Raw genomic sequence first — 7988 nt, 5'->3', positions numbered from 1 at the left:
ATGAACATAGTGGATCTACTAAAGGGCCATATACTAGATATTTCTTATTGCTGACAAATCCCATGTGAAGACCGAAACCAACAATGTGTTAGTTTGTCTCTCAGACTAACTTCTTCGACTGGTTGCACTCATTTTTCCAATTTAGAGCACCAGCATAAAATTTAGGCGCACCCAATAATACATTTTAACTTAATTTCTTACAGAAATAGGAACAAAGGTGCAAATACAAGATTTTCTTCATTTAAAGGTCATATTTGTGAGAAATGTTGCGTCAGTATTTGACAAGTTGGAAATGAGACTCAAAGATTTTCATAATTTTCTTACAATCAGGACTTTTAAATATAAGAAACAAGAAATGGCGATAGCCTCAATTGTCTAAAAAAAAAAATTAAACTGCTAAGTTGTTGGTGCACTTGACAGATTTTTGGGTGCATGGGCAGCCAAAATAGTGGCACCCTGGAGCCCTGTCTGGGACTACTTTCAGTGTCGGATTTGGGGCGCTAGTGTGCATTAATGCCAGCAGGTTGATGTGTGGGATCGATTCAAAATAAACCGCATTGCCTGCATTGATCAATTCATCGTTGGATTTGGTCTTTAAGTGGAATTTCTTGACAATAAGAACAATATAGAATTCCACACGCTTCACATACTATTACAATGATATCTATTGTTTTAAACATTTTTGAGTCAACTCCACTGGTTTATTCACTTTCCCGAACAAATGCCAAGAATTTACCAGGAGCTATTTTTCTAAAAGCGATGCTAACTAGACTATTTGTTGATGCAGGCTTTCAAAACGTTGCAGATAATTCCACTAAACCGTAGATGGCCTAAACACACAGAGACATTGAGAAACACATTCCCCCTCTATAATCAACAAATTCCGACACCAGCCAGCATCAGGCAACACACACACTCCCGTCACTATTCAACAACCCCTCTCATTGTGTTGATTTTGCTCCCTCTCCAGCTTTCATTTGGGTGTTTTATCTTTTGTTTACTGGTGGGTTTTATTCTCAGTGGCTCGGGGAAGCAAAGTGTTGGCAGTAGCTCAGTTTGATCTGCGGTCGTGGATGAAAAGCGCCAGTGGGGGAAAACAAGGGCATTTTGGAAATATAAAAACACTGCCATGTAATTACAATGAAAATACATAAATATGAGTCCTCCTGACAGCGAGGGAAAGTGCCAGTGTCAGCATTGTGATGGTAAACAGTCTGCGAGGGAGTGTTTGTGTGACTCAGTGGGGGTCACCTCTACAATAGACAAGCGTGAGTTTCAACTGGGAAATAAAAAGTCCGGAAACTTCCTCACGATCCAACCAGCCCTTTCAGGCGTCGAGGCAGCGAGTCGGCACACAGCAGGCTGGTGGTGATTTAGCATCAACAACACCACAAGACCATTTTGATGTTGAGGGGTAAAAAGACAGACAAAGCACAGACGACAAGGATTTGCCAAAGAATATCAATGAATGGTTTTACTATGAATAGAGCAGATAAAAGCAAGGCTGATTTGTTTACTGTAAGCATACACGTTGTATGTTTGCCAGATTTGACAATTTTTTGTCTTTGGCTCTTTAAGTCACAAATGATGATGAATGAACACTTAATTTTGAATTAGAGCCTGATGATAAATATTAATTTGTCTCAATAACAATGAATGTAGGGATATGTTTTTATGTTATTTTGATTGGGAGCTGACTGGTTGGATGTTTAGCACATCGTCAAATAATGATTAGTCAGTCGACAGAAAATTAACTATGGTAATTGATTCAATGTTTCAGTAATTTAATCAAGTAAAAATGTCATAAATATGCCGGTAATAGAAGACAGTGGAGTGGAAGTGCTGTTGGGTCTTTATTGTGATCACATAAAGGTGCTCTTTGGATACTTTAGGTGTCTCATCTTGCAAAGCACTCATTGCAAGGGGTGGATTACAGTCTTGATTAAAGAAATTTACTCTACTTCAAAAACAATCCAATGCACACAGTAGGATTTGTGCAAAATTACATTTCTTGTCACGATTATCCTGAGCAACACAACTGCAATTTACGATATCATCCCCGTATTCATCAAAATATGCTTAAAAATTGCACAGGGCTGATAATATTGTCAACAAACAGGGCAGGTCAGACGGATTTCCAATGATACGATTGCTATCGCACCGCGAACAGGATCCTTTCTTGCACAAAGTCGCAGAATGAACAATGTGTCGATTAAAAAAATCAGTCGTTAACCTCTCTGAAGTGTGTCCTTTCATTTTCTGGAGGCGTGTCTTACTGTAGATATGTTGGGTTTTAGTGTGTTTATCCATGCATCTCCCATTCACTTCAATACAGCTGTCAGCAGTCTAGCCCCAAAGCAAGAATCGGTGATGTAATGACCCTTCTCTCCTTTTTAAGTTCCTTGTCCATAACAAGAAAGTGATATCTTAGCCATGTAACGTAAAGGCATTTCAATTTTGCACAAACCCTACACTGTGTGACTGCTTTTGAATGAGACTTGCATTTTATATTTTTCATCAAGACTATATCTCACCCGTGCAATGAGCTCTTCACAAGAAAGAATATGCTGGTAATCGCTTCTTAAATATGATGATTTGCTGCATTTTTGTCTTTCATAGGATTTAAATTTGAAAATGTTTAGGTTTTGGTCATCTGAAGACGTCACCTTATGTTCTTAGATCAGGCATTTTTCAGATACTGCACAATTACCAGAAACACAAACAATTAATAATTGATAATAGAAATATGGGTGGCGCTAATGGGATGGACTTCTGGTTTAATGTGTGTTGTTTTAACTGTTCCCAGATGAATTACTGTACATGAGATTTCAACAATTTATTGAACATTTTGGTATAGGTAAATTAGGTTGCCGATTAAAAAAGATTGAATGTCTGTCCAGATACTAAAATTCTGGACAACAACATAGCAAAGTAGATTTGATGTCCTCCTTGTGAATTAAATACAAATCAACAGATGGTCAAACCCACATAGTTCTGCCATCCACCATCCCAGAACACAAATTTAGTCACTGCACGGAGATTATGCGGTGGTGTGAACCTCTGAGTAGTGATTGCATGGCAGCAAGACATCATAAACAGGCGCCATTCCCAGCATGAAGAAGATAAGAGACACTTTGGCCACATTAAAAAAAAGTAACGAGCAAACAACAGCGGAGAAAGTTGGAAACACGTAATCGCTCAATTCTGACAGAAAAAAAGAGCATCTGGGAAAAAGAGAAAGAGTAGCAGACTGAGGGAGAGAGAGGGGAGGGGAGATGCTTATCGAGAGTGGCGCCATTTAAGGACAACATTTTAAACAAACTACATGCAGCCCCCAAAATCACTAGTCAACAACTAGTCACAACCGCTATGTGCACACATAAAGACAATCATTTACGCAAGCACAGACACGTACACACCACAGTGTGCCCAGAAAACAACAACCTCACAACGACCCATGCTTATCTCAACACACCCAGGCTTTCTCGCTTTGGCATTCACTCCCTCTCTCCCTCTTAAACATACAAACATGCACACAGGGAGACACACACACTACACACACACAAGCCTATCTTTCATCCCAAAATTCATGGAGGCAAATCTCTCTCATCCTCTACCAACCATTCTTTTTCTTCAACTCTCGCAGGCACAGTTCCCGCTTCTGTCCCAGCATTGCCTCTGAAATCTCCCTGTTTTTCTGGCAAATATTGACCAATTCACTGCCACACACACACACACACACACACACACACGCTCCATGCTTTCTTTTCTCTGGCCTCGTCACAGTCCAAGAAAGCTTTCTTTTCCACCTTGTTCAACTGAGGAAGCCCCAAGAAAGTGTGGCAATACTTTCCTACTTGCAAAAACCAGGCGAGTCTAATTTAGTAGGCATCCTGTGTCACAGGTATGGAGGTTACCAAAGGACCAAAAACATAGTGACTCAGTAACAACTGGAAGTTTTTACACTGTCACTATCTGCCCTGTGTCACTGGTCATCGTAATGCAATACAAGAGAAAAGCTAAAGCTGGTTCCCAAATAATTTCTTTATTCTGTTCTGATATCGCTGTGCACAGCACCAGGCTTAGTGAGGGTTATGGTCCAGAGGGCACAGAGCGTGAGAGGCATGGCCTTTATATCTGGGCCTTGATTCTCACAGGGATCAGACAACAGATTACAAGAGATTAGTGACATCATAAATCATCTTCCAGAGCCTTTTTTTGTACAACAACGAGCCAGAATTAAATGCATTATAACTTAATATGACACAGTCGTACATTTCTTTTACAATAAATGTATCAAGATAAGTCAAATGATGTCAGACGAGTGTTGTGAGTTATCTCTGGTGCAGTGCTACACATTTCATGGAGGAGAGTGAGTCATCCTGAGATCCTCTCCTCGAGCCTGCCTGTACCCCAGTCTAATGCTAGGCTATACTGACCCTTGGTGGTCAGATGAGGTACTACAGATTTGGTAAGTCAAGCTGGGTTGTTTGTGTAAAACATGAAGGGTCTTTGGCAGTGTTTACGAGAAAAGCCAGATTGAAAGAATAACTCAAAATGTTAAATGCGTAAATAAAAAAATCACCAAAAAATTCTAAATTCTGAAAATTTAAGTTGCCACCACCACAAGAAGTAGAAGTAGATCTGGATATGGATTTTTGATATTGATGCTGATAACCAATAATTGTCTGGTCCTTGTGGCTGAAACAGAGAAGATAACTGATCATTTCACATGTTTGTATTGTAAAATATGTTTATAACCTGTACTTTATGCACAGCTGAGAGTAAGAAAGGCTAATAATGTAATATTCCATAGCTCTGATAAGATTTGATGCATTAAAATTTGGCTTTGTATTATCATCTTTATCAATCAACCAGAATTTCACAGATGCTGATAAATAGACAATAAAATGTTCTCCCAATATCAGGCCGATAATTTATATCGTGTATCTCTAGAAATCACAAATAATTTTGGGCCATAGAATGAAAGGAAAACTTACACATATTTGGTGCCAATTAGTCATTAGACATGTATTATGGCTATTTATTAACAGATGTTTATTAAAAATAGTTGTTGCATGCTATTTTAGAGGTTACCTGGCTGGATCCAACCCAGATTCACCTTGAAATTGTCATGTCAGAATTATTACTATACTATTTAATATACTATATTAATATTATATCATACTAATTTTGCTGCATTTTATCTCAAACATTGATACAGGGTAACATAATCTCTCATGTGCTATTTATTTTACTATTAAATCTGATATTTGCTAAAACATCTCTCCATCAAAATGATTAAATTGTTATTAAATGACTCCACACATCCACAAAAAGATCTGGATTAAGCTCATACATCTGTGTGGTGCGACTGATGGATAAAAGCATGTTGATTGTTCATTGTTCACCTGATTTCACCTCCATGTTCAGCAGTTTAACAAGTAAACCAACTTCTGAGACTATCAATTATTCAATTGCAGTGTCGACACTGACGTCACGAATCTCCTGCCTCGTCTCTCTCTGACGAAAAGACTCAAATCCATCCGTGTTTTAAACAATCTGCATTGAACTCTTACAGTAAATCCTCCGAGCACTAATCCACGAGCAACTGCCATCGTGCAGAGTAGCCATCAAGGGAGCAAAATAAGGACAGACCAAAATAAGGGCACAGAAATAAGCCCATAGAATGATTTAAAGTGCATCATGCATTGGTCTTAGCTGGGAGCAGTCATGTTACACCAGTAATCTGGTGGGAAATAATAAGGATTACATACATTTAACCCAGGATAAGTCAGTAAAGTCCACTGATGTAAGTAACCAAATGTCATACTTGAGTAAAATTAAAGACATCCTGTTAAACTATTACTTAGAGAAATATTTATTCTTCCATACCTGAATAAACAAGCTGTTCTCAGAGGAAAATAAGGCCCCCAGAACACTGTTTGAAGCTAGAAAGGTGGCAGGGTCCGCCAAATATAAGCAAAGTAAAACAGTATGAAATGATGTTGTCCTTTAAGGTCAGTTTGTTTATTCAGTTTATTCAGTCAAGAGAAAAAAATAAAGTTTGTTTATTGAGTTTGTTTAGGCATGAAACAATAATCTGTCCGCAGACATATAAACACCAGGCAAAATACTCTAAATCTCAATAGATGTCACCAGGAACGCATTTTGCGATGATGACACGCTGTTGTGGCTGGTGTTAAATGTTTTTATGTATCAGAAGAAATGTTCAGGCAGAAAATGTATTCAAGTATCAAAAATACTGGTAAAAAACATTTATTTACTTGGATGTATAAACTGTATACTATGGGTGGACCAATCATCTGCCTGACAGATTATTGGATCTGATAATTAGCATTTTTCTGATTATCAGAATCATGTTTTCTAAAAATGTGCTACTTTGGCTCTGGTGCAGCATGCAATAAGCAAAGCAACTAGTAACTATATTATGTTGGAAATACAACATAATATAGTTCAGATCACAACATATTTATGCCAAACTCAGGACTCTGACACTCTCACTCACATCGTACTGCACTATGCCACTATTATGAAGATTAATGTTTCATATCATACCATACATACTGCACCATGACAATATCTGCTGCTACCAATCACACCATGACACTTTATATCATCACTTGTCACTTTAACTTGCCATTTACGGCATATAACGTCTTCAATTGTCCTGCAGAGACACTTTACTCTTCATTTAACAATTGGAGTTACCTCCTATTTCAATCTTTATTTGCGTTTGTTTATTTGTCTTTGTGCTCCTGCAACACTTGAATTTCCCCTCTGGAGATCAATAACGGATTATCTTGTGCCTTATCACTGTGATGTTCCTAACACACTGGTAATAGAGACAGGTAAGAGGAGGACAGGCTGTGATTTAGCTGAGCCCAAATGAAGCCCAGTTCATGTGTTCTGCTCATTATACGATGAGTAGAATGGGATATTTTGGACTGAAATATTCATAATCTCTGCTGGTTTCTTCTGTCCTCTCTGCGTAACGCTAACATTTGTATTTTTAGTTGCCTTTTTTGTGTCTGAACGTAATTGTAGAGCTTGGGAACAGAGACAGTGTTTTACGTAAGAACTTGCTTCACCACTCCAACAATAGCTGGTGTCTTTCACCCGAGTGTGACACAAACACACAACAAAAAGCCACTACAGCTAGGAAGGTGGGAGGAGATCATGATCTTTTGTGATCATTGAGTGATCGTCTTTGAGTGATCATCACTCAGCTGAAACCTGGGGTGTAGAAAGGGCCTGAGCGCACACAGTATGTCTTTTTGGTTGTTTTCAGGCTGCATGTGCAGTCTCATGAAGTGTTACATAACATGGTGGCAGCAGAGCAGCGCCTGATGAGAGCCGAGCAGAGCTGGCTGCGTCTTAAAATGAACGCAGGCGCGGACTGTTGATTTAACAGCATCCTGAGAGCTGATATTTCAGTGGATGTTGACGCAGCGTTGTCCAGAAGGTGTTTTGCGCGTATCGCCTGTGCCCCTCCCTCCCTCCCTGCCTCCTCCGACTCCCAGCATCACTGGCAGCTCCGGTGATGCTGTCATAAACCGGAGAATAAATTCACGGTTAACGATCTGGCAGGGGGCGTCGTGTTTTCTGAATGGTTTATCACGGTTAGGCTGCGCTCATCTGTAAGTACAGGCCCGTAACGCGTCGCAGACATAAGACAAGCTGCTTCTCGTGGGCTGCTGCTATTTAGATAAATAGGTGCGTTATCATATGCTGTGATAATACATTTCCTTCGTGTTTTTCGAGGCTTTCCAAGGGCATCAGTGAGCGCCACAGTGCGGCAGCGGCGGCGGCGATGAGCACGTCTGATGGCTGCGCCGAGCAAGTGGGAGGGAACCTGTTTCTGCTACTGTAGTCAGTGAGTTTTCAGAGTTATCGGCCATATCCAGGGTTCAAGCACTCCTCACGCTGTAGCTCCTCGCTCGGTTCACCGCTTGGCTTTAGGATGC

Source organism: Pagrus major, chromosome 8 (assembly GCF_040436345.1).
Source record: "Pagrus major chromosome 8, Pma_NU_1.0".
In the NCBI taxonomy this organism is placed as follows: domain Eukaryota; kingdom Metazoa; phylum Chordata; class Actinopteri; order Spariformes; family Sparidae; genus Pagrus; species Pagrus major.
This window is presented reverse-complemented; position numbering follows the sequence as displayed.